Source organism: Tachypleus tridentatus, chromosome 5 (genome assembly GCF_004210375.1).
Source record: "Tachypleus tridentatus isolate NWPU-2018 chromosome 5, ASM421037v1, whole genome shotgun sequence".
Lineage (NCBI taxonomy): Eukaryota > Metazoa > Arthropoda > Merostomata > Xiphosura > Limulidae > Tachypleus > Tachypleus tridentatus.
Window position 1 is genome coordinate 9,313,548 of NC_134829.1, and position 25,895 is coordinate 9,339,442.

Consider the following 25,895-nt stretch of genomic DNA (forward strand, 5'->3'; position numbering starts at 1 on the left):
ATTTTATTTCCCAAATTAAAGCAAATCCATTTTAAATATCCCCTTGAAGTTATAAAGACAAGGAGAGTGTGAGAAACTTTAAAAAGCCAGGTAGTAGATTTAATACATCAAATATTTTGGTACAAGACTTGCTACAGCGGCTTAAGCGATTTCGCGGTTTACTGGTCCGCGGCTTAATGGCGCTCCACTGTACAGGAAAAACCTATCACACAAATTCTTCAGGTTCATGACCTGAACAATGCTTTTGACATGAAAAATTGTACTTTATCAACATCAAGCACACTTGGAAAGAAGAATCCAATAAGTTAACTGACCTCATGTAAAGGAATGGCAGCTTTATCATTGATAAGCTTGGTTATTCCTGAAAAAATAGGAGAAAAACACAGTATAAATATATAAGGCATGAAATATTTATATATGAAAATATTTAATAAAACAATGTAAAGAGTGATTGCAATGACTTTTATTCATTACTATATATCATATAATATATTGGAACCACGTATCCTATGTAACAAACCCAAGCACGCACGTCAAGTACTTCAGGGTTGCCAGTGGCTAAGTTTTTGTTTTTTTTAGTAGTTTAGGAAACCTATAACTATGTTATTATTTACCAAATTTTCATTTTCTTACTTTGATGAAATAGGGTTTCATTATATTCTTCTGTTGAACCATTGATAACAGGATTCAAAATTAAAGCTTACAGAGAAATAAAAAAAACTTATTGGATTGCTAATCTAAATACTGTTCAACCTTTTGAACTTAATCTAGAACCTGGAATCGATGATCTTCGTTCACTGGTTTCATCTTTGTCGAAAAAAGTATTTTTATTTTTTACTTATTTCTTCTTGTATCGTGAAAGCTGAATTTAGTAAAACATACTATTTGTTTAAGATAATTTTTCATATAAATTTTTATAAACTGATTAGTATATCTTTGTTAAACTGTCTCCAGGTGTTACCTTTACTTTACTTAAATGCTTAAGTAGAGTTTTAAATACACACATATTCAGCCATTTCTAAAGTAAAATATTCCTAACACCTTTTTGCATACATTCTCACCATTGGTTATATTATACTGGAAATGAGACATAGAGAAATAGACATTTCTTGGAAAACCAGATGACCTTCCTGATGTTACTAAACTACCTTTATTTGTGTATAACTCATTTGATTACACCACCATTTCCAATATGTAACTGAAGAAAGTCCACCTTCAAAAAGTGCTCAAATTACGGGGCTTATATTTAATTTCTATCAAGACATTTTGAACCTACATGTTTTTACAACATCTTGAATGACTTGTACAGTATATTGTCCAAATAAAGAAGCACACACACCTCCAATACTGGGTCTTAGAGCAGAATTAATTGACTTCTTTCCAAACTGTTTATTATCAATATGTATTGCATCACAACACATAACGTCATGTTTTTGCCTGTTACAATGCTAACTATATAGGACTGACCTAAACATTAGGAAAAGTTGCTTACGTTCTACATAAAATACAGAGTGGACCATAACTGAAATTATTTGATTTAACTGTGCATTGGTTTCCATTTCTGTGTGATTGTATCAGGAATAACCAGGGTTACAGGGATTTTATTCATTTCTATTAAGACATCTGGAACTTGCATGTTTTTCTAACACCATAATTATACTGTTCTCTTAATGTCTTTAGACAGTGGTTCTAAGTACAGGCAGTAAAACCATAAAATTAAAAGAAGAGTATGGGAAAATGCCAAGCTGAAACTTTGAAGAAAATAGAAAACCTAGCATTCAGAGAGGGAAAAACATGTTTGTTCATTCTATTTCATATTTTTCAGTTTCTCATTTCACTGCACATCAGTAATTTCATTACTGTTAGTATTAGGGTTGAAAAAATAGTAGATAACATATAGTTTTGCCAGAAAAATAGCTTTGAAAAGAAGTATTTTTTTTACTTTTAAGCATGGAAACTTTCACTCAGACCAATTCATTTAAGGCTTTGGAAATTCACAGATAGATTTTTATGGTAAATATTTTAATAGAAATATTGATTACTTGTGTACAATACAGCTATGGCTAATGAAAGCTTAACAAATTTCATAAATGAATGTGTCATAAATTTAGAATTATAGTAAAAAATTAGTACTTACAGCTCCACATGAGCAGGTGTTTCCCTATTTGGACTGACCCCATACACATAGGGTGTTAATATTATTTATCACTATTAATTTTTATATTTATGAATATTATTCAGCACTATTAAATTTTAGGACTAAAACTTAATCCAGTTGAAACTTACCAAATATTATCAAGTGTTAATAAGCAAAGTTAGCCAACTGATCAATCAGTACATTCTAGTAATTGTAGCTTCCTGTTTTCTGTGTATTAACTTATGAATATTACATACTTCTAGTCAGTTTGCTATACAAAATCAGATTCATTAACTGTTCACATCATGTGATAAATAACAGAACTTCTAGTACACACTAACAGTCTTATGTCAAACTACATTAAAAAATACAAGTCTCTAAATTTAAATTGTAAAGCTTAATATGACAGAAAAGTTCAGGTGAACGTTCCATCTTGGGATTTTATATATACACGAGAAAATAAATCAACAGCTGGTCAGTGCAAGGTCAAAACTAAATATAATGATAACAAGTATGAATCATACCCAAAGGGTATTTTAAGATGCAGATATTTAAATATCAGCCCTAAAAATACACACTAACTTTTAATTAACAGTTTTCTTAACATTATTTCTACTAAATATTTGAAGGCTATCTGTGCTAGATGTCCCTAATTTAGACTAGAGGGAAGGCAGCTAGTCATCACTACCCACTATTAACTCTTGAGCTACTCTTTTACTAATGGATTGGCTCTTATATTATAATGCCCCCACAGTTGAAAGGCAAGCATGTTTGGTGTGACAGGAATTTAAATCTGCAACCCTTGTGAAACTGTTGCTTTACTGTTATTATTTACTATTGTAAATGTAAGATATGATGGGCTTTAAATACAAAGTATATACATGCTGGACTATATAATTTAAGGATATATAAGTAAATGAAAAAAGTAAGCTACCCAAATTTCAGATTCTCATTTGTGATTACGTTTAGCTCGTGTTTCTATCTTAAATATAAATTTTAGTACCTTACTGTTCGTGTTAGGAAATCCTAACATGATATAGAAAAGTTACATCTTACAACCTTTGTTTTGTTACTTTTCAAAATTTAGAAGTTAAAACTGATTGGCCAAAAAATAAAAGTGAACTAAAAACTAAACTTATTGACATAGACTCTTCATAAAAGCGTTTAATTAATTTTTGTGTACATGGTAGGCAGTTGTGGCACGAGCACTTTGAATCACCCACAGCAAGAGTAAACATAATTTATGAAACTTAATTTGTACTCAAAACTGAAATTTGTATCACCACTTGTATATGATGGTACTTTGTGTAAAACGTTATTACAAGTAAACATAATGAACTACCTTTTAGAATAGTTGGAAGACTTACAGAAATTATTACAAAAGTCAATTAAAAAGTTTGCTTTGTTTTTAACCTTTTTTATACCTTTAGCACCTCTCAGAAAAAGCTAACTACACACATTTTAATTATTATAAACTCATCATAAAATGTTATCATTTTAAAATGCAAGGAAAACATAAGCATGATACATAAAAGAATTTCATATTTTATACAACTAATTAAAAACATTCAGTTTTCTCTTCTCACTTCATAATAAAGAAATTTATTTTCAAAAAGTATAAATTTTGCTTACGAGTTTTTTTCAGTAATTCTGATGTATAGTAAATTATGCAGAAAGGAAACTAAATACAACAAATCTCAAATAGCATTATTTCTACCAGGTTCCTTGACCAACTGGTAAATAAATCAATCTTGAACAGTTAACATATTCCCTTTTCTCTTATGGTTTGACTACCAGTTACATATTAGGTTGTATTTCAGAACGGCTGCTATGGGTATTAACACTTTTATTATTATAAAACATTAACTTCTGATCTATTAAATTTTATTCAATGTTCAGCCAATTCCAACTACCACCAGTAAATCTGAAGAAACAAAAGTCATCATAACTACTATTTAATCCTGAGCACTTTAGAAAGTGGACCTTTGTCTTTAGAAGAAAACATTCACAGAAAAAAAAAGTCCACCTTTCAAAAGTGGTCACACTATATGGTTATTATTTTGTGTCAAGTCTTCTTGAACCCACGTGTTTTTTTTTTAAATCATGAAAACTGTATGAATAGTGTATTTCAGTTTCTACTCATATACTCGCCTAATATTTACATAGGAAACTTTAAAACATGCATGTACGACAATACTGATTAATTCTTGTGAATTATTCAGCTAGATAAGCTATAAAACTATCTAAACAATAAATGTGTAACACAGTTGGTCATCTCTGGGGCTTAATCTTAAAGAAGATTTGTGCATCTATACAGTAACTGTTTGTTTGAAGCAACACAAGGGGATATCTGTGCCCACCACAAGTATTAAAACCAGGTTTCTAGTACTATAAGCCTGCAGATATAAAGAAATATAACAATTACAAAAAGGTGTAATGCATATCACATGAAAGTTAGTGAATGCATTAGTTCTCTTTCTACTGTAAATGTAAGATATGAAGGGCTTTAAATACAAAGTACAAGTGAAAACACCTATGATCTCTCTTTCTCTAAACAGACAGTCATGTCATACAATGATTTTCATGCACCTTACTGGTAACGCAGAGTAGTGGATTCATCTACGATGTCAACATTTTCAAATAAACTCACATCCTTTCCAATAATAAAAAAGTCCAAGAGTTGGAGCTAAGTGACACTGATTAGCTATTTTCTCTCTAGTTTGTCACTTCAAAATAATGGACGGCTAATCCAAATAGTTCTCAAGCAGATTTTCACTATATTAATAAATAACCAGCATATCATTTACAAAAATGTATAGTTAGTGCTTAACAACACATTTTGAACTTTTGTTTTACTTAAAAAGTAAAGGATACTCTGAATCTGAAGTGAAAAAACACATTTTCAACAAATGTTATTTACATACATATCCTATTTTTAATAATCTGATCAAGCTGGTTTTGGGTATAGTCAAACATGATGTAGTCTAATGCAATGTATAACCACATGGTGTTTGTGCTATATAAAAAAAAAACAGTTTGTAAACTACTAAATTTATTTGAGAATTTTAATGTTACTGATGTTTAAAATTTCCAAGTTTAGACTAATAAAATCTACCATTACATAGCTAAGATAAAAATCATCAAATGGAATTTACTTTAGATGTCTCAATTTATTTATACACCAGTTTGAATCACTGGTCTCAAGTTTTATAGCTGTAAAAACTCTGATAACAACTGTCATGACAGACAAAACCTATTTACCGATTGAACCGAAAAACTGATAATTGTACACTATTAATCACATGAATAAGTCATTTGATAAAATTCACTGTTTAATTGCAGATATCCTGAAAAACACAGAACCCTGGAATGAAAAGCATGGGTTTTGTGGCTGACCCCTTACTGCAAGTCCATAAGTTCATGATATATCCCTTTCAATCTTCTCAATAATCTAAAAATAATTACAATATTACTTTATAGTGCAACTGTTTGCAAAATCAACTGCTACATCTGCACTTGTATGGATGCCTAATTAAACAAGGAGAGACATGGTGTTTGTGCTATATAAAAAAAAAACAGTTTGTAAACTACTAAATATTTTTGAGAATTTTAATGTTACTGATGTTTAAAGTTTCCGTACTAAGTACTAAGTAGGGAAACAAATATAAACAAACGCAAAATCAAAGAAGCTCTACTTATATGGTAACTAAAACCAAAATTAAACCAACATAAAGGAACACCTTTATACCTCTACTAATTAATAACCTAACAATCACGTGCCCGATTATACTCTCGTCCCTAAGGCATGTGTACAGCAATGGTCAGTTGCAAACTCTCTTTGTTTACCTAAAGATGACCTAGGAAGGTCAAAACGTTGTTCTTTGCTTATTGATATTAACACTTTTATTAATCTGCCGTACTTCAGTTCATAGTCTCAAATTTGTTTCTTTTAAAATTAAGGAATAAAATTTAATTTCGTTGTACCTGAATATGCGAAAAACACATTAGACCTTACTATGCAAAGATCGCTCTTCTTCAAGTGCTCACCTTCTTCAGGTTTTTCAATATACAGTAGTACCTCGATTCTCGAACTTAATCCGTTCCAGAAGGCTGTTCGAAAACCGAATCAATTTTTCCCATAAGAAATACTGTAAACTAAATTAATCCGTTACAGACCTCCAAAAATTACGCATTATGAAGCCTTTAAGTAAAAATATTGCTTATTTATACCTGTATAATAATATTTACATACATAAAGTCAACCACAAAAACTATAAACACAATAAAAAAACAATAATTGAAAATTTAACTGCACTTAACCTGTGCTGAGGAGAACTGATGGCGTAAGTGAAAGGTGGTGAGGAATGTGGAGAGTAGGAGGGTTATTATTGTTTGGAAGGGGAGTCACCTTCCATAAAATCGTCAGATAGCTCTCCTTCTGAGGTTCTTTCTCTTTTCACCGCTACAACCTGCTTGAGACTCACTGAACCTATTTCTTACTAAAAACTTGTCTAATGAGGTTTGTTTCTGCCTGCATTTTAAAATGTTTCTGAAGACTGTATGGTGCAGACTGTAGACTTCGCCATACCAAACTGTGTAGCAAGGTCAGACACGCGAACACCATTCTCATACTTCGCTATGAGATCTTTTTTCACCTCTATTGTGGCTCTAACAACTTTTCTTTTTGGTTTGCTGCTTTCATTTTCCTTCTTTAACCTCATGGTAACTTATTTAATGAATATTTTGAAAAAAAACAACAAAAAAAGAAAGAAAAACGAGAACATTCACAGCTGATTTTATCGCGGGTGTGGACTGAGTGACAGATGCGGGTAAAATGTTTTGAGCAAGCTTGGCGTGGGCCAAAGTGTCGTTTGGGTCATCAGTCGGGTTATTTCGGGGGTTCGGGCCACGACAGCTTGGTTCGGGAACCGAGTTTATGTTCAACAACCGAGACATTTTTTTCTCAAACAATATGTTGAAAAACGGAATTGTTCGAGAACCGAGGTATCACTGTATATTCATTAGTTGGTAACAATAAATTTGAAGCGCCTTGAGTCACTGCAAAAAGTCTCTCTCTCTCGCGCTAATTGATTCCACATAATATCAATGTATCTAAAACTAAAATATCCTATAATTATCGCATCAGAATTCTTATTATAAACAACCCTGTGGTCATTATATATTGTAAAACATAGCATGGCATTTCAAAATAATTCATATATATTATTTTCGAAATCAAACTCAGCTCTAGTAATTCCCATTATACTGTAGTATTTCATTTCAGCTTGGTTCTTGAGCACATTCAGTTTGTTCGTAATTTTCCTAATATTAAAATTATCGGAACTAAGCTCATTTCTATTCTTATTATTTGTTTGTCCTTTAATTTGACAGACGTATCTTTAAAATTATTATTTGTCATTCTATACACTGAATCTCCATTTACTAAAGTAATCGCTGCATTAGCTATTCTATCAGTTTATGTATTCCAAAGTTTTTGAGCTCTCTCATCATTAAGCGACTTTCGCTTAAAGTAGGCACGTGTATGTAGAGCTTCTCTCATCCTCATCCTAACTTACCGGATTAAGTGGAAACCATCTCTAGAATATAATCCACTTTTAACCTGAAAACTATTTTTATGTCCAATCAACGCAACTAAGCTAATAATACTTTATTTAAGTGTTGGATCCTGCATCTATTCCGAGTCCCCATAAACCTGTAAAGGATTTCTTTATATTTATCAACTAGCTAATCTGATTTTCAGTTTACTTATCACTTGCTGTTAGATGTACTATGAAAGGATGATGTTATTTGGCACCGCCAAATAAATTGTTAACCCACTCTATAATACACTGTACTTTAGTACCTAATAAGCATATTCTAACCCTTGTGAATACACGCTTCCCTCTACAAATAATTTTATTCAAATATTTAAAGAAAGCGTCTTTTTCTTAATCATAAACTCGAATTTGATTTACGCAAGAGCACAACTTTTCAGGAATATAAAGTATTTGGTTTAGATATATTGAAATATATTAAACAAAGTAAAATACTATAGTGATTATTTTAAACTACATACTGATAGAGCTTCATTCACAAATTGTCGTATCTTTTTATGTTCGTAAAAGTAGATTTTTGAGTTTTACTACATCATTACAATTCCTGTTACTATGTTACCGTCGATGGACGGTAGATTACGTGCCATCTGGACGAGAGCAACATAAGTGAAGTGAGCCAGATGTTGGCCCGGGAACGGAGTACACTGGCGGCTGGCGAACTGATTTAAAATATACTTTTGCTGGATAACCTATGACTGAAGAACCGGCCCTTTTCAGGATCAGGTAAGAATGTGGCTGGGACCTACAGATCCGATGTCAGAGATTTTACTGTGGGGAAACGGGAGTACCCGAGAAAACCCACTTTCACGGCCTGGGCGACGAAAAATCTACCCAAACCGTGCCCAGAAGTAGCTGGGAAGAAAAAACAAACAAAAAAAACTGATGAACTGTGACGGTGGTATACATGGAAACTGTTAGCTGCGCTCTTGTAGATCAGGTAGTAACTTCGTCATGAACTTGTTTTCACACTTGAAGCCCATTGGTGGAAGTGAAAAACGTGGTCTAGGAGGTGGTTGTTCTTCGCTGGTCTGTGATGCTTTGTTTCTTCTTGTGATTTTGGTTTGAGTTTTCTGCGTGGAGGTAGTTTGTTTTTCAGTTTGAACTGTAGCGTCAATGGTTATCTTGTTAGTGGTTTGAGTCTGGCTGGTTGTTGAATTCTGTGGAACTGGGATTGAAGTCTGACATGATCTGTCCTTTTTCTTTCTTGGACTGCTGAAACTTGGCGTGTTGCTAACAGAGGGAGTTGACGTCTTCTGGGTTGAGTTATCTGTATCTGTCTTAGTGTTTCTTCTAGTTAGATCTGGACTCGGCGGTATTTTTGTAGTTTCTCGTTGGAAGTTGTTCGTTGGTTGTTTATGATGTCTGGGTGCTTTGTTTGACCAAGTGTTGAATGGTCGTCGATGCGGGCGTTCGGCTCTAAAGTGAAATATGTGATAATAACAGCCGTCACGTAAAATACAGTCAGCACTGTACTTCGACGTTGTTACTATCTTCATGAAGTACGTAGGAAGTTTAGTGTTCTTAGAAAAAATTAGATGAACAGCATATACATTGGCTTGGATTTGAGGTTCTATGGCTTGTTTGATTTCTTCTGGTTGTATTGATGGGTCGACGCCCCTGAGGAATACTGAATAAAGACTGACTGGACTTTTAGTGGGGGAACAACTTACGTTAAATTCGGTGTTCCATGACTGGCACAGATAAATTTGGTCTGCGGTAGTGGCGGGTTGGATGAGAATTCCGCCCCGGTGTAAGATTCGGGTTCTGGACGGTTCAATGGTTGCCCCTGGCTTGGCTTGGGCGATCAACTTGGCGACTTGACGCGGTGTGAGGTTCGACGGTAGACCGTCGAAGATTACAAGCGGTACTAACAGCCTGACTTTTCGTCTTAAAAAGCATGTTGGCAGAGATATCAGCACGTCTGACTTGCTCAGTGACTAGCTCTGGACTGGACCTCCCAACCGAATGTGTGTAGAGGAATACTTCGTGGGTATTTAGGTTAAATTATCATTTCGTTCGACATTTGGAGAACGAAAAATAACCAGGGGCGGTCAGAAACTATTGTTTCTCTTCACCCCACACAAGGCAAGAATAAATTACTCAACTGAACACAATTAGGTGAATTGGAATGGCTTGTTAGTTATTTTTCATGAACGATGGTCATGAATGACCTTGAAGTTGACGGAGAGAACGATTTGTTTGTTTGTTTCGTTTTTTGGAATTTCGCACAAAGCTACTCGAGGGCTATCTGCACTAGCCGTCCCTAATTTAGCAGTGTAAGACTAGAGGGAAGGCAGCTAGTCATCACCACCCACCGCCAACTCTTGGGCTACTCTTTTATCAACGAATAGTGGGATTGATCGTAACGCTCCCACGGCTGGGAGGGCGAGCGTGTTTGGCGCGACGCGGATGTGAACCTGCGACCCTCAGATTACGAGTCGCACGCCTTAACGCGCTTGGCCATGCCGGGCCCCGGAGAGAACGAAGGACGATGGGAAAGGTTCAGCACAACATTTACAAGCGTCCGAAGAATTGGGTGGTGATAATAAAGTTGACGTGGAGTGAGCAGATAGATGCAAACACAGTACGCCGACATGATTAGGTCTTGTGACTGGAATGTATTAGACTTTAAAAAGTTAGAATTTGGATACTTAAAAATTTAAATACTAAAGTGACGTACCTCTTTTCAGGGCTGGGATCTGTAGATCCTACGAAACGGAACTTTTGCTGTGGGGGGGGAAACGGGAGTACCCCGAGAAAACCCACTTTCACGACCAGGACTCCGAATATAGGCCTTGGTCGTGCCCGGAAGAGGAGCTGTAAGGAAAAAAAAATACACAGATTAATAACAAGAGACATACAGTAGCACTTACAATTATAAAGCAAATGACAATAATAAAACCCCAAAGAGGTAGTAACTAGGATGCGTTTCGAACTAGGGAGACGACTATTCTGAAGGACTTGGCCGATCATCTGCGTCGCGTTGGTTGAATTTTGGCTTGAGCATAGGAGAAATGATGAAATTCTTGTTTCTAGGCAGCATGTTTTTAATCGGGGAGTCCAGCAGTGTTAACTTGCTGGAGGCTCTCGTGATGCGTATATCTTCAGGATACTGGGTTTTTTGATGAATAATTTCTGTCTTAGTTTGAGAAACCGCGTCTACTGTTTGGATATTGTCAGTCGAGGTAGAGGATTCACAAGTTTTAGACTCTTCAGTGATGGTTTGTGTGCTGTGGGATATTTTGTTATCGAAATCCGTTTGGTATACTTGTCTGATGTTTGATTTTCGGTTTGCGGGGTGGCTGTGGGTGAAGTGGATATTCCGCTAGGTTATGGTACAGGTGTAGGTTTACTTAGGAGTTTTAGGTTTTGTTGGGTGGCGTCGGGGGCGTTCGGCACTAAAATGGAATATGTGGTAGTAGCAGCCATTCCGTAGAATGGTATCGGCAATAGGTTTACTGGTTGTTACAATTTTCATGAAGTTAGTAGCTTGACGGGAGAATTTTGAATAAATACGGTTCACGGCATATAACACTGACTGGGTTTGATTTTCAATGGCGCACTTAATTTCAAACGGTTAAATGGAATGGTGTACTCATCTTAGGAAAACTGTGAACAGGCTAGTAGGGCTTTTCGTGGGTGCACAACTAATTTTCATAGGGGTATTTCATGGCTTGCAAAGGTAGGACAAGTCTTCGAGCGTAGACGGCTGGAGTAGGATTCCCCCTCGGCGTAGAATTCGAGTTCTTGACGGGTCAATGGAAGCGCCTGGCTTAGCCTGCGCAATAAATGTGGCAACTTGAAGAGGTGAAAGGTGGGGTGGCAGGCCGTCGACGATCATCGGCGGGACCTGGAAACGACAACGTCATTCTGGTGTAGCAGGAGAAAAATAGAAACACGTCTGACTAGCACGGAGTCAAAGCTGGGTCTGAAAACCTCTAAAGTAAAGACCGAATGTGTGTGGAGGAATACTTGGTAGGTATTTATGTTAAATTATCATTTCGTTCTTCAAATGTAGAACGAATAATAATCAGGGTTGGTCAGAAACTATTGTTTGTCTTCACCCCACACAAGGCAAGAATAAATTATTCAACTGATTACGGAGATAATTAAGTGGATTGGAGTGGCATGTTAGTTATTTATCCAGAGCGATGGTCACCAATGACCTAGAAGCAGCAGATCTAGGTAGGAATTTTGGTTAAATTATTATTTCGTTCTGGTCGAACGAAAAATAACCAGGGGCGGTCAGAAACTATTGTTTCTCTTCACCCCACACAAGGCAAGAATAAATTAACGAACTGATTACGGAAAAAGATGATTGGGTTGGAGTGGCATGTTAGTTAGTTATCTAACGCGATGGTCACAAATGACCTAGAAGTTGATAGTGTGTTGAATTTAATTGAGGGGCGTCAGGAAAAGCTGAGAAGAGATCCTGCCGGCCGGAGAGACGACGAATAAAGATGAGGAAGGTTCAGCAGAACACCCACAAGCGTCCGAGGAATGATGTTTAAGAATATTGACTTGGAGAGAGCCGAGAGATGCAAACACAGTGCGCCGACATGATTAGGTCTCATGACTTAAATTTATTAGCTATTAAACTATTAAAATTTAGATATCAAAGTAACGTACCTCTTTTCAGGGCTGGGATCTATAGATCCTATGAAACGGAACTTTTGCTGTGGGGGGAAACTGGAGTACCCTGAGAAAACCCACTTTCACGACCAGGGCGCCGAATGGCTGTAGGGAAAGAACTTATGCAGATTAAGAACAATTGACATACATATAATTACAAAGCAAATGATAATAACAAAACACAAAACACAGAGGTGGTAGCTCGGATGTATTTTGAACTAAAATGGCGACTGTTCCAAAGGGCAACACGGATTGTCCAAGTCTGATGGGTCGAATTGTCGGTCAAGCCAGGGAGAACAATTAGTGAACGGCCTAAGCTTCGACTCAAGAAAGGCAGCCTTCCTGCTTGCTCTCGTGATGCGCATATCGTCAGGATACTGGGTATTTTGATTAATCATGTCTGTCTTGGTTTGAGAAACTGCGTCTGCTGTTGTGATATTGTCAGTCAAGGCAGAAGACTCGCTAGTTTTTGGTTCTTCATCGATGGTTTGTGTGCCCTGGGATATTTTGTTAACGAAATCTGTTTGGGTATAATTTGCTGATGTTTGGTTTACATGTAACTGGGTGGCTGTGGGCATAGGGGATATTCCGCTAGGCTGTGGTATAGGTGTAGGTTGATTAGGAGTTTTGGGTGTAGTCGGATGGCGTCGGGGGCGTTCGGCACTGAAGTGGAATATATGGTAGTAGCATCCGTTGCGTAGGATAGTATCTACAATAAGTTTGTTGGGTGTTACAATCTTCATGAACTTCGTAGCTTGACGGGAGGATTTTGAATAAATTCGGTGCACGGCGTATAACACTGACTGGATTTGGGTTTCAACTGCGCATTTAATTTCACTCGGCTGGATGGAATAATGTACTCCTTTAAGGAAGAATGTGAATAAGCTAGTAGGGCTTTTCGTGGGTGCACAACTAATTTTCATAGGGGAGTTCCATGGCAAACAGAGGTAGGACAAGTCTTTGGGCGTAGACAGCTGGAGAAGGATTCCCCCTCTGCGGAGAATACGCGTTTTAGACGGATCAATGGAAGCGCCAGGCTTGGCCTACGCAATAAATGTGGCTACTTGAAGAGGCGAGAGGTGAGGCGGTAGACCGTCGACGATTACCGGCGGGACAATTGGCGGGATCGGCACAGCAGGACCTGGAAATGACAGCGTCATTATAGCAAGAGAAATGTAAAAACACGTCTGACTAGCACGGAGTCAAAGCTGGGAATCATCAAGAAATTGACAGATTATTGTATCTAATTGAGGAGCGTCGGAAAGAGCCGAGAAGCGGTTCTGCCGGCTGGAGAGACAACGAAAGACGACGAGGAAGGTTCAGCACAACACTCACAAGCGTCCGAAGAATTATGTAGTGAGAATATAGTTGACATGGAGAGAGCAGAGAGATGCAAACATAGTACGCCGACATGATTAGGTCTCGTGACTCGAATGTATTAGACTTTAAACGCTTAAAATTTTGGATACTTAAAATTTAGATACTAAAGTGACGTACCTCTTTTTAGGGCTGGGATCTATAAATCCTACGAAACGAACTTTTGCTGTGGGAGGAAACGGGAGTACCCCGAGAAAACCCACTTTCACGACCAGAGCGCCGAATATAGGCCCTGGTCGTGCCCGAAAGAGGAGCTGTAAGGAAAGAAATTACACAGATTAATAACAAGAGATATACAGTAACACTTTCAATTACAAAGCAAATGATAATAATAAAACATAGAGGTAGTAACTAGGATGCGTTACAAACTAAAATGACGACTGTTTTAAAGGACTTGGCGGATCTCCTGTGACGCATGGGTCGAATTTTTGGTTGGGCGAGGGAGAAATGGTGAAATACTTTCTTCTAAACGGATTGTTTTTAAACTGGATATCATCCAGTGTAAGCTTGCTGGATGCTCCCGTGATGCGTATTTCTTCAGGATACTGGGTTGTTTGATGAATCATTTCTGTCTTAGTTTGAGAAACCGCGTCTGCTGTTTGGATTTTGTCAGTCGAGGCAGAGGATTCACAAGTTTTAGATTCTTCAGTAATGGTTTGTGTGCTCTGGGATACTTTGTCATCGAAATCCGTTTGGGTATACTTATCTGATGTTTCCGAATGTGTGTGCTCTGGGATACTTTGTCATCGAAATCCGTTTGGGTATACTTATCTGATGTTTCCGAATGTGTGTGCTAAACTAAACTAAACTAAACTAACGTGGTAGGGGTTCAGTTTAGAGAGAGAGAAATCAGAAGAGTTCTCTCCCCAACCGGGGTGTTCAGGAACTTTGTAGTTCCTCTTCGTCCCCTTACATGAGAAATGTTTTAAAATATCCGTGGAATTTTTACTTTATTTTTAACATTTCAAAAAATGGAGTGGTGTATTTGTGAGTGAGAGGAAGGACGGGAGAACTGGACGAAAGCAGCGAAAGTGAAGTGAGCCAGACCTTGGCTCGAGGACGGAGTACACTGGCGGCTGGCGAATTGATTTTTGAAATTTACTGTGATTGATTAGATACCCTTGACTGGGTAAACGGCCCTTTTCAGAATGAGGCTGGGACCTACAGGTCCGATGCCAGGGATTTTGCTGTGGGGGGAAACGGGAGTACCCCGAGAAAACCCACTTTCACGGCCTGGGCGCCGAATAATCTACCCAGACCGTGCCCAGAAGTAGCTGGGTAGAAAGAGAAACAAAACAAACAAAGAAGAAGAAGAAAACAAAAAAAAACCAAAACTGATGAACTATGTTGGTGGTATACGTGGAAACTGTTAGCTGCAGTCTTGTAGATCGGGTGGTAACTTCATCATGAACTTGTTTCCACACTTGAAGCCCATTGGTGCAAGTGAGAAACGTGGTCTTGGTGGTGGAACTACTGGCTGTTCTTCGGTGAGTTGTTCTTCACTGGTCTGTGATGCTTTGTTTCTTCTTGTGATTTTGGTTTGAGTTTTCTGCGTGGAGGTAGTTTGTTTTTCAGTTTGTGCTGTCACGTTGATGGTTATTTTCGTAATGGTTTGAGTCTGGCTGGTTGTTGAATTCTGTGGAACTGGGATTGAAGTCTGGCATGAACTGTCTTTTTTCTTTCTTGAACTACTGGAACTTGGCGTGTTACTAACAATGGGAGTTGTCGTCTTCTGAGTCGGGTAGTCTGAATCCGTCTTCATGTTTCTTCTAATACGGTCTGGACTCGGCGGTATTTTGGTAGTTTCATGTTGGAAGATTTCCGTTGGTTGTTTTCGATATCTGGGTGCTTTGTTTGACCAAGTGTTGAATGGTCGTCGATGCGGGCGTTCGGCTCTAAAGTGAAATATGTGATAATAACAGCCGTCTCGTAAAATACAGTCGGCACTGTACTTCGACGTTGTCACTATCTTCATGAAGTGTGTGGGGTGATTACTGTTCTTAGAATAAATTCGATGAACTGCATATACCTTGGCTTGTATTTGGGGTTCTATGGTTTGTCTAATTTCTTCTGGTTGAATTGATGGGTCGACGCCCCTGAGGAATACAGAATAAAGATTGACTGGACTTTTAGTAGGGGAACAACTTACTTTAAATTCAGTGTTTCATGGCTGGCACATGTATTATCAAAGTACATAAAATGTGAAAATTAGAAACTTACTAAGTTATGTAAGGAAAAGTGAATGAAAAATAGTATTTTTAGCAGTAATGATAAAAATTTAAAACAAGTGTGTGAGTAGAAGAGTAAAAACTAACGAGTTAAACCAAATCAAAATTGAGGACTATAAACTGATAAGTTACTCCAAAATGGCAAAGAAAATTTTAAGTAAAGAAAAGAATCAGAATATATAAACAAGTGCCTAAGGCACTCATTTTCAATGTCCAAAAATCAAGATACATGAATTTACATAGGAACCTTATGTTTTCCATTTTGAAATGAATTAAGATGAACAAATCTACTATCAGTTTCTAATCTCTTGGTTTTTTTAGGACTACAAAGAGATGAGAATAAAGAAGCATACTGTTTTAATAGCCATTCTTTGTTCAAAATTTTCTGGTCCCAAGAATTTCATAGATGAGCACATAACTTTGAGTCACGTGTTTGTTGACAGCATAAGAGAAAACACAAGAAAGACTTTACTATTACAGGGTTAAATCTATCTACATTGAAAACCTGTTTTACATAGTTGGTAAGGCTCATAATCATGTAAATATTCTTATATAGAAGACCATACCTTTGATGCTGTTGAACCTTTGGGTATAACGTTTGGATAGACATTAACTGGCTTCAAGTGTCTAATCACTCTGACAATGAAGAATGCATAATCATGTAAATATTCTTATATAGAAGACCATACCTTTGATGCTGTTGAACCTTTGGGTATAACGTTTGGATAGACATTAACTGGCTTCAAGTGTCTAATCACTCTGACAATGAAGAATGCATTGAATAACATACTCAATAAAAAGTTTGTCCAAATTTGTACTTAATATTCTGGACAGCAACATGATGAGCATACCACATGGCACAAAGCTTGACTGTTAGTACCTTCAGCTAGGTTTAAGTAACACATATCATGATGCATGAAATTATTTTCAAGAATAGCAACTCTAACTGACTGTAAAATAGTTTTTAAATTTCTCTATTTAAAGAAAATACAAAATATTATACTGCAGTATTAACTTACTGTAGTTAATCCAACTGTGAAAGAGTATTATCCATGACTTCAGAAAATAGTTTTTTTAACAAAATAAAATACAGACTAAAAACTGGTTATAGATATTCAATCAATGTTCATGACATAAGCTAGACATGAGTTAAGCACCACATTATTTCATTGTGGCATAAACCTTTTAAATTCAGTGAAGTAAAAACTGAACAACACAAAATAAAAATGAAATTATAATTCAAACTGGCAATCTATATTCTTACCTAGTTTTATTCATTATAAGTACCAAGAGACAGGCACTTTGAAAACTGATCTACAGTTGATTCTGCCAGTATTTTAAATAACACCTGTCATTTCACTTGTATTATTGAAAAAAACAACAACCTGTAGATGAAATTATTAAGTAAAATATATAAATGTTCAAAAACTGTACTAAGTTTACAACACACTTTTTAGATAAGTCTAATATATAATGAGAGTATGCAAGACCAACTGCAAAATAATACTGAATTCTGTTAAAACTAACAATGTCTGAGCTAAAAAATGAATGAACTGGACACAAAGTTTGATACACAATGTAAAGTTTTAACTTAAACCTAAACATGATACAGGTACTTGTGCTATCTGCTGGACACTCACCTTTACATGAATTGTAAATTGATTGGGTTGATTCTGTTCCCTCAGGAATTATTTCCAAGCTGATTGAGTCACTCAAAATAATATTCTAGACTGTCTAAATCTCACATTACTTACTTAAATTGATAATACATGATTTACTCAAAGCAATTACTACTATCCACATGATTGGACATTCTTATTTGAACATAAGGGATGTTGCAACCTTGAGATATTACTTGATTTACCACTGGAAGGCATTATTGTTAACCTTCATGCTCGTGGTGCAGTTTTATAGTCATGCATCACATAGGCAGACCAGGTGTAATCTTCAAAAGAATCACAAAGAACACAATCAACTTAAAGACTTCCTTGACCATCTCTTAGACAAAAGGTGTTTCAGAATTCTAAACTAAAATAAGATAGTAGAAAATGCATGGTATGTCTGCTTAATACATGCCAGATAGTTCATGTTCAGCTTTAGTTATGAATCATAAGATTCTCTTGGATGTGAAATTGTTGCTCATCCTCAGCTTGACTAATTATCACAAAGTATTTAGCTACAACAATGTTACACTAAGAGCATGTCAATCAATATTCAGAGAATTATTAGACTTACAAAGAAATTAGACCAGACAGTGTTGGAATCCTGTACAACTTACCTAAAATTAACAAACTAGATTGCTGTATAACATTTAACATATCTACATAAATTAGATGAATCAATGCTACAAACCAACAAACCTTTTTTTCATTATAGATTAATTCAAGAACAAATAAACCTATCATGCATATTTGGGCAATATGCTTAATTTTTGCATTATAATGTAATTTTGGCATTTTGAGGATGAAGCTATAGACTCTATAACTTTTGAACAGTCATGAAATGGATAATGGCTATGCTGAATACCATATGCTGTTACTTTAGTAATGCATTCAGCAATTAACAAGTTAACGAGGGTGCATAATGTATCTATGTAACAGGAGTAGCCACACCAACATTATGTATGTTTGATTCAGTATTAACATACATCGTCAAAGTTGGCCACAACTTGTGAAATATTTGGTTTATGATTGAAAATATCATAAAATAGCAAGGGTATTTAACATATTATAATCTTTATAAGTAAGAATGTACAAAGAGTATATTCTCGTTACCAGGTAGATTTCTATTTTTGATCTGAATAGAGGTTGTTTGTCTTTTTTTTTTTTATTGATGCTGTGGTTGTGTTACCATACAGAAGACCAAGAAGAGTAAATTATGAGTAAATGAATACATAAAATGATGTATGTCCTGAGTCACACTTGTTTTAACAAGACCCTTGCAGTTTATTTTAGTTAATGTGATGACTGTGAAAAGTATGTTGATGGACTTCAATATTCAGATTGCTGATGGTAACCAAGGGTCTGACACTAGTATTATGAACATTTTTGAAGATGGTCTTCATACTCATAACCATTTTCATCCAGGTGATTTTAATGATTCATTGGTTAAAAAAAATGTTTTGACAGAAAATGCTTAATGTGGAACCATATTGTATTTAACAACACAATCACTGCCTACAATAAAAACAGAATGTTTGCCACATACTCCAATTAACCAATTGGAGAAAATGTAGTGTTCTACATTTAAGAAAAACTCCAGAATTTTTAAGGGGCACAATAAAAGATCACATGTCCTATATCAAAAATACACAAAGATTTCCCTTTATTAACTTCTTAACTCTCCAGGGCATATTTCTAAAGATATTTATATACAACCTACAGAATTTCTACCATGTGAAATCAGCTGCTAATGAGACTTTTTACATAATATTGAAGATTGCAGGCTATCCTGGCAACAACAATCTATTTTTATATCATTCTTTTTGAAATACATCAAGTTATGTAGTGTATTATATTAAAGCTAGCAAAGCATGTTAATAATTATGGATCTTTATAGATATTTCTCTTAATTGAAGGTGGATTTCCCTTATGAAGAAGTTTCTAAAATCATTCCATCAATACTTTGTTGTCTGCCATTTTCATGAAGACCTTTCATTTATGTAAAAATCAGAAAAACTTTATGTTGCCTTTTATTTCAAAACTAATCATACATTATAGCAATGTCAGCTTTCACATAATCTTGGTAGTCAATATGCGACTAAAGTTTTAAATATTCCTGATACACTACAAAACATGCACTAACTTAGAGTTCTAAATCTCCAAATTTTACACAACTCATTGTGCCAGTGGCAAGAGGGCAAAGATAAAATCTGCTTCTAGTACATACAAAAACACTACATTGGCACTGTCAACCTTTACTGTTGAAGTACTTGAGGCTGTTAATACAAAATTGTCTGTTAATGTCCCTAAAGTATTTCACAATCATGTGGGCACTTAAATTGTAGAGTACTCATGATTTTTAACATTATCCACTATTAGTTCAGTCCTAGTTGTCTTCAATGTCTGGAACTCTTAATCATAAAGAGGCATCTACTGGTTTAATTTCTTTTCTTTCTTTGGAATGTTCTAATTTAAATCTTTAACCAATTTCATTTAGGGCAGAGGGAGCTAGTGTTATGTTGGAGATTCAATTCTTCATTCTTTGTCCTCTATCTTTCCTTTATATTCAAAAATCAACAAAACATTAATAGCCTTCAATTTCCTTGTGTTCATCATGCCAGTAGTCTTTTAGCAAAGTTTTTCACTATATTCATATGTCTTTTCAAGTTCTTGACACTAAAATCAGTTATAGGGGTGATTGGGGTTTTCACTTTGACTAATCATCAATTTTCTGCTCTGCATACTCTGATTTATCTCATTTTAAAACTGTCTTCTTCACAGTTATTAACTATTCTCATTCCACTTATTTCTAGCTAGAATTAAAATACTACCTCAAAGCATTCTTCTTTCCTAAAATTGAAGCTGATTTTGAAAAAACAATTTCTTTCCTACAACACTTTTTCTGTGCAGGAATTTTACCTGAATAAGTTTACCATTCAGGAGAAGCACACCAGCAGGAACTGATTAAGGTTTAAGCATATAATTTATTTCTGGTTGTTGTTATTCTTGGAGATCATCAGCAAGTCAAATGTTAGGCCTTTTGTTTTGCCTGTTAACACTTGTGTTGTTTTACCAATTCATTCTAATCCAAGAGTGGCTAAAGGTAATAGTAAAAAAGGTGAGTTTCTTTAAGGTATTTACTTCTGACTATTCTGTTCTGCATGATTTCCTCACCTGGACTACTAGGGCTGGGGTCATCTTAAATCATTTGTTTTCTGTAGTACTTTTGGGTTTGAGATTTTTTGTCTTAACAGATCTTTCTGTTTTGTGTTTAATTTCAATTTCACCATTCTCTTCCTCTTTTAATTCACCAATTTTTTTCCGTTTCTTTTTTTCTGATCCAGTTTGTTTTAAATCCTTGATAAAAAAAAATCACTCTCTTTTAGAAAGAAGCAGCCAAAATCGCATTGATTTTTCAGGTTTTACATCAGTTTATTTATGGTTCCAAAGAAATCAGGAGATTAGAAATCCATCTCAACTCAGTCTTTATCATAAGGCACCTAATTTCAAAATGGAAAATGTTTCTTTGTCATTAAACTTTATCATGGTCACTCAATGACAAAAGTGAATGCATACACAGTATTCTTCTTATTGTACCTCATCATCATGTCACTTTATTTCTTTTAGTCAATTTTCTATAAGTGGTTAGTGTTTACTGGTCTTCTCTATTTCATTGATACAGTTCTTCCCTTACATGTGTGTTTAACTTATTCTGATGTTTTTATTCACTCGCTTTTCTTACACTCAGTTGACCACTTAAATGGCTACATCTCTTCGGTTGATCATCCATAAATCTAAATCACATTTAGCACCAACACATGTGGGATATTAGATTAACTACACAATTCATACATTAAAGCAGACTTGGGTTCAGTCTTATGTTTCTTGGCTTCCCTCTATGTTTTGATCTTAATTACTTGTTTTCATTTACTATCTCTCCTTTGCATCACATTTTATAATACTGTTTACACTAACTAAAATAAATTCTGACATCTATGCTCTCAATGTTTTACATACTCACTTTTCTTAAAAGGCCCTGAACTTATGCTCAAGTCAATCCTCCCTATCTAACACTTGAATTGTAAAAATGGTAACCACCATTTATTACTACAGGTTTGTCCACTGCAATGGAAGCAGACTCCCACTGGAAAGTTCTGCTCCAAAGTAGTCCTCCCATCTTAGACAGTTACTTTACGTTTCAAAATTCTCTTTATTGAGACTCTCACTGACATGAAAGTATTAATTTCTTCTTGTCTTACAAAAAATATTCTACCCCTTTATGCTCATAAAATTCCTAGAAATAACACAGTCTAACTAACTCTGATTCTCATTTAGAGGAATGCTTTTTATGTCTTATACAAACTAATCATTGTTATGTAATATGCACTGAATCTTTTATGTGATATAAGAAAATAATTTTATACCAGTGCTCCAGATAATGTTTTTTTTCTGTAAGGAGTAATTACTCCGGAATTATGTCTGTGGAAGTAATTTTAATTTTTTTACAAAGTGCAGCAGAAATATTTTGTGGTAAAAAGAAATTCAATTAATAATAAATTATTTTATTTCAAAAGGAGAAATTTAGCGCAGGATTAATTTTACAAATTAAGTCATCAGATGTCGAAATAAAAAACACAAATAATGATACTGCAACATTTTCTTCCACTTAAGCAGGAGAAGGGTTTTTACTCAAAATATTTAAGCCTATATAGTATTAAAATACATATTTTCATGCAGTGCATGTTTCTTCTTTTATGGTTTACCTGAACATTCTCAGAAAATCAGAAATTAAACACTACTTATAGAAATTATAAAAAAACATTCATAATAAACAAAAAAACAGAAAGAGGGGCCTAGTATTATTATTTCCATACAGACAGGGCAGTAATTCATTATGAAATAAACTGATCATTCATGAGTTTACCAACAGAAACATCTGGTTGTTAGAGAGAGCTTATTCTTGTTGCTCTATTGTGTGAACTGTGCAAATCTTAGGCAGAACTTCAAAAAGCTACAAGAATGCAGCTATCAATTGCTGTTAAGGCAGCAGGAGCAGTATTCATTTTTTTGCAGCAGTAAAACAACAACATTTTTTAAAGTCATAAATATCCAATTTTTCACTGGAACACATACTGGTATGCTTCTTATCTGGAGCATTTTTTATATCTTAAAATGAATCATGCTCTTTTTATCTTCTTCTAGCTTGTGCAATTGATTTGTTTAATTATTCTGATGATCCAGTAGAACTTAAAAGAAAATTTTATGGTACATCTCAATCTATACCCATAAGTGTGATGTGTCATGAGCCACCAAAACCACGAGAAAGAATGCAACCTGAAAAGTCCAAAGGCAACATTCCATCCTCAAAATGATTGGATCATGTAGGCCTTACCAAACTAAAGGAAACAGAACTCATTCAGTCTTCAGTTATGAACATTCATCCTCACTCTCGAGTTATGTGAGAAAAGTACATCCCACTTTCCCCCAGAATTATTACAGGGAGGATGTGGAATAACTGTGCTCAACCAAAGAACCAGGATAGGACCACTCCACATTCAGAATAACAAGAAAACAGCAGACCATCTTACATAAACAATGTACTGAACTAACACTGATTAAAAGCAAGGGTCATGCACATCTCAACTAGATAGTCAAGATCAAATTTGTACTAGTGCCATTCTTACTGATTTCTGGAAAAAAACATCCAGGAGTCCAGGTAGGAAAGCCTCTAACTTTGCTCTTTTCTTCAAAAGTGGAGGAATTCACTTTAACATTCTGGAGGAAAAAACTCTTGTTGAACACCCCACTGACTAGAAACTGAGTGTGGTAAAAACAACCTAGCTCTACTACTAGAATTGGGGTGGGTGGGTAATGCACACTGGGGAGTATTGTGGAATAGTGTTCTGGAAACAGAGTAATAGGTGAACCAAGTTCCATAAATTTTTAAAAGCAAACTGACCCCAATTTATTCACTCCATTGATCAGCAGGATCTCCTTATACTTTACTCAGCTGCTAAGGACATGGAAATGTCACAAATCTGATTATATGCAACTCTCAGAAGATTCATCTATTTCAATGTAAGCCCAGAATAAAAGTCATTGTCTAGTATCTCTAAAGGCATTAGTGACAAGCAACAAAATCTTGAATACCTTCACTGAACATGACCATAATTGAAATCTAACTGGAAACAGAAATGAGAAATAGTGATCAGATGAATCTGTAATAATGATTTATCCTCTTTCCTACCTACCTGACAGTATCTTGGGTAAGAAGAACTGGTTTGAGAATGTAGAGAATGAGAATGCAGTCTGTTGACAAACAGCACAAATCACACACACTTGTGATGTCCATGGGTCAGCAACCACAAAAAATAAACTTTCAGGTAAAGTGGATATACGGCATATGAGAGTCATGTCACAAACAGGTGTTAAAAAAGGACATTTAATGTAAACTTAAAACACCCATCAGGTAACTGGAGTGGTCATTTGAGACCAACGATCCAAAACAACATAAGAAATCTATCAAGGAGTTCAAGAATGTGTAGTTGTGAGAGTCAAACAGTAGTTGATTAAGTCACCATAAACAGGGCTATTGTGGAAGATGCAAAATCTCTGCCTAAAAGTTGCATAATAAAAATGAGTTACTGTTGGAACTTCTGACTGAAATGCGTTTAACCTCCTCTCAATATACTATAAGTGACATTACTGTAGAAAAGAGTTCATCTCAAAGACCAAGAAAAAACTGAGACATTTACATAGCAATCCCAGAAATTAAACCTCTATGTTGTGAGAGACTGCAGAATCCCTATGCCTGAAATTCGAGCTTCTGAATAGCTGGATGTACCATATTATATCACGGCTGCCTCCACAGATATAACTGTGTAGTTACTAAAATTATTTGTAATGAAAACAAAAGAACAACCATAAAAAACTTTATTAGGATACATACATAGCCAAAATAAAAACCTAGTACTTAGAATATTCTTTAATTTGACTAAATTTAAAGTAAAACAACAGAGGATAATGTTTATTTCGTAAAATAAGATATTTGATAGTCATAACTTTATCTTGTAAAATTTAAAAACCATTAAGGAACTAATAAGTATACTTGGAACATTTCTCACATTGTAATTAAGTAAAAACACACTTGGAAATTTAAATAAGTAAATATCTTGTTAAAATTATATACAAACTTGATGTGGCTTTAATATGCATATATTTTACAATATTAGCAGAGGAATAAATTGTCAAAAATGCATGCTCAGAAATCAATAACACAAACAACTTGTATTTCTTATTATTACTACTTACTAAGTCTTGTTTAAGCTGCATATGACAACAGCTAGACTTTTGTTTTCACTCTTCAGCCCTTCTGACAATTTATATGCACATAGACTAAACTGTAGTGTGTATGTCACATCCATTTATTAAAAGATGTGAATGTGTTATTTTTCAGCTTAATTATTTTTATGTAAAACCAGTTGTCATGATAAATGATACATGTGCTAGGATCACACAGAAACTTGCAAAACGTTGTAATTGCTTCACCAATTTCCAGAGTAGAAAGTTTGATTTCTGTTGGTAATGAAACACAAACCACACTGCCCTAACTAAACTAGCCACACTAAGACATGGTGACCATTGGTTTTACATGACACAAATTAATAATTCACAACAAAATGAGTAAAATGTGATCAACCTATCAGGTTTATATTCAAATTTAATTATACAAGCTTATTATTAATGTATGTAAATAAGGTTGGTACCAAGAAAGCATATTTTAATTCAAGTTTTAAAACTATGCAACTTTTAATTTCTTAATTTAGAAGTAAGTTTTCAAATAAATCCTGATGTAAATCCTTTACATTTCTATGTTACATGTCTCCCTACTTTGAATTCTTTATTTTAAATTTTCATTCTTATTTTGCATTGGTTTCAGAATACCACTAATTGGAAACATCAGCTATGGATTTTGATAGGCTGAAACTTAAAATAAGAAAGTTTCCCATCTTCATTGTTATTAATAAATTTTATACAACCATCAAATAACCTCCTCCCAACTCTTTATCTTTCGAAAGTTACTTAATCACTTATGTTTACTTATCAATGGTACATGATTATGACAAACAGAAAAAGCCACTTTGTAAACTATGTGATTATAATGTTTTTGTGTTAATTCAGTAAAAGGTGTCAGTTTCGAATCAAATTTTATTAAGTGAAGAATAACATTGATGCTTTATTTATT

General features: G+C 35.0%; 2 protein-coding genes across 18 annotated transcripts in view; one reads left to right on the top strand and one right to left on the bottom strand.

The window, feature by feature from the left end:
* The window catches only part of LOC143250467 (KICSTOR complex protein SZT2-like), a 65,048-nt gene extending 49,976 nt beyond the window's left edge, over positions 1-15,072 (bottom strand). For 4 of the 16 annotated variants that reach the window (XM_076501044.1, XM_076501042.1, XM_076501039.1 and 1 more), the window contains exons 1-4: positions 13,882-15,071; positions 12,382-12,489; positions 10,433-10,569; positions 315-361 (exon numbers count right to left, since the gene is read on the bottom strand). The gene's annotated coding sequence lies outside the window, so the exon portion shown is untranslated. Of the gene's footprint in view, positions 1-314; positions 362-6,121; positions 6,143-10,432; positions 10,570-12,381; positions 12,490-13,881 lie in introns of those variants that run through there. The other 12 variants (XM_076501033.1, XM_076501035.1, XM_076501037.1 and 9 more) reach the window with 7 other exon arrangements.
* Positions 1-25,895, top strand: part of LOC143250479 (cyclin-Q-like) — a 477,792-nt gene that overhangs the window by 90,571 nt on the left and 361,326 nt on the right. The gene's annotated exons all lie outside the window — the stretch shown is intronic.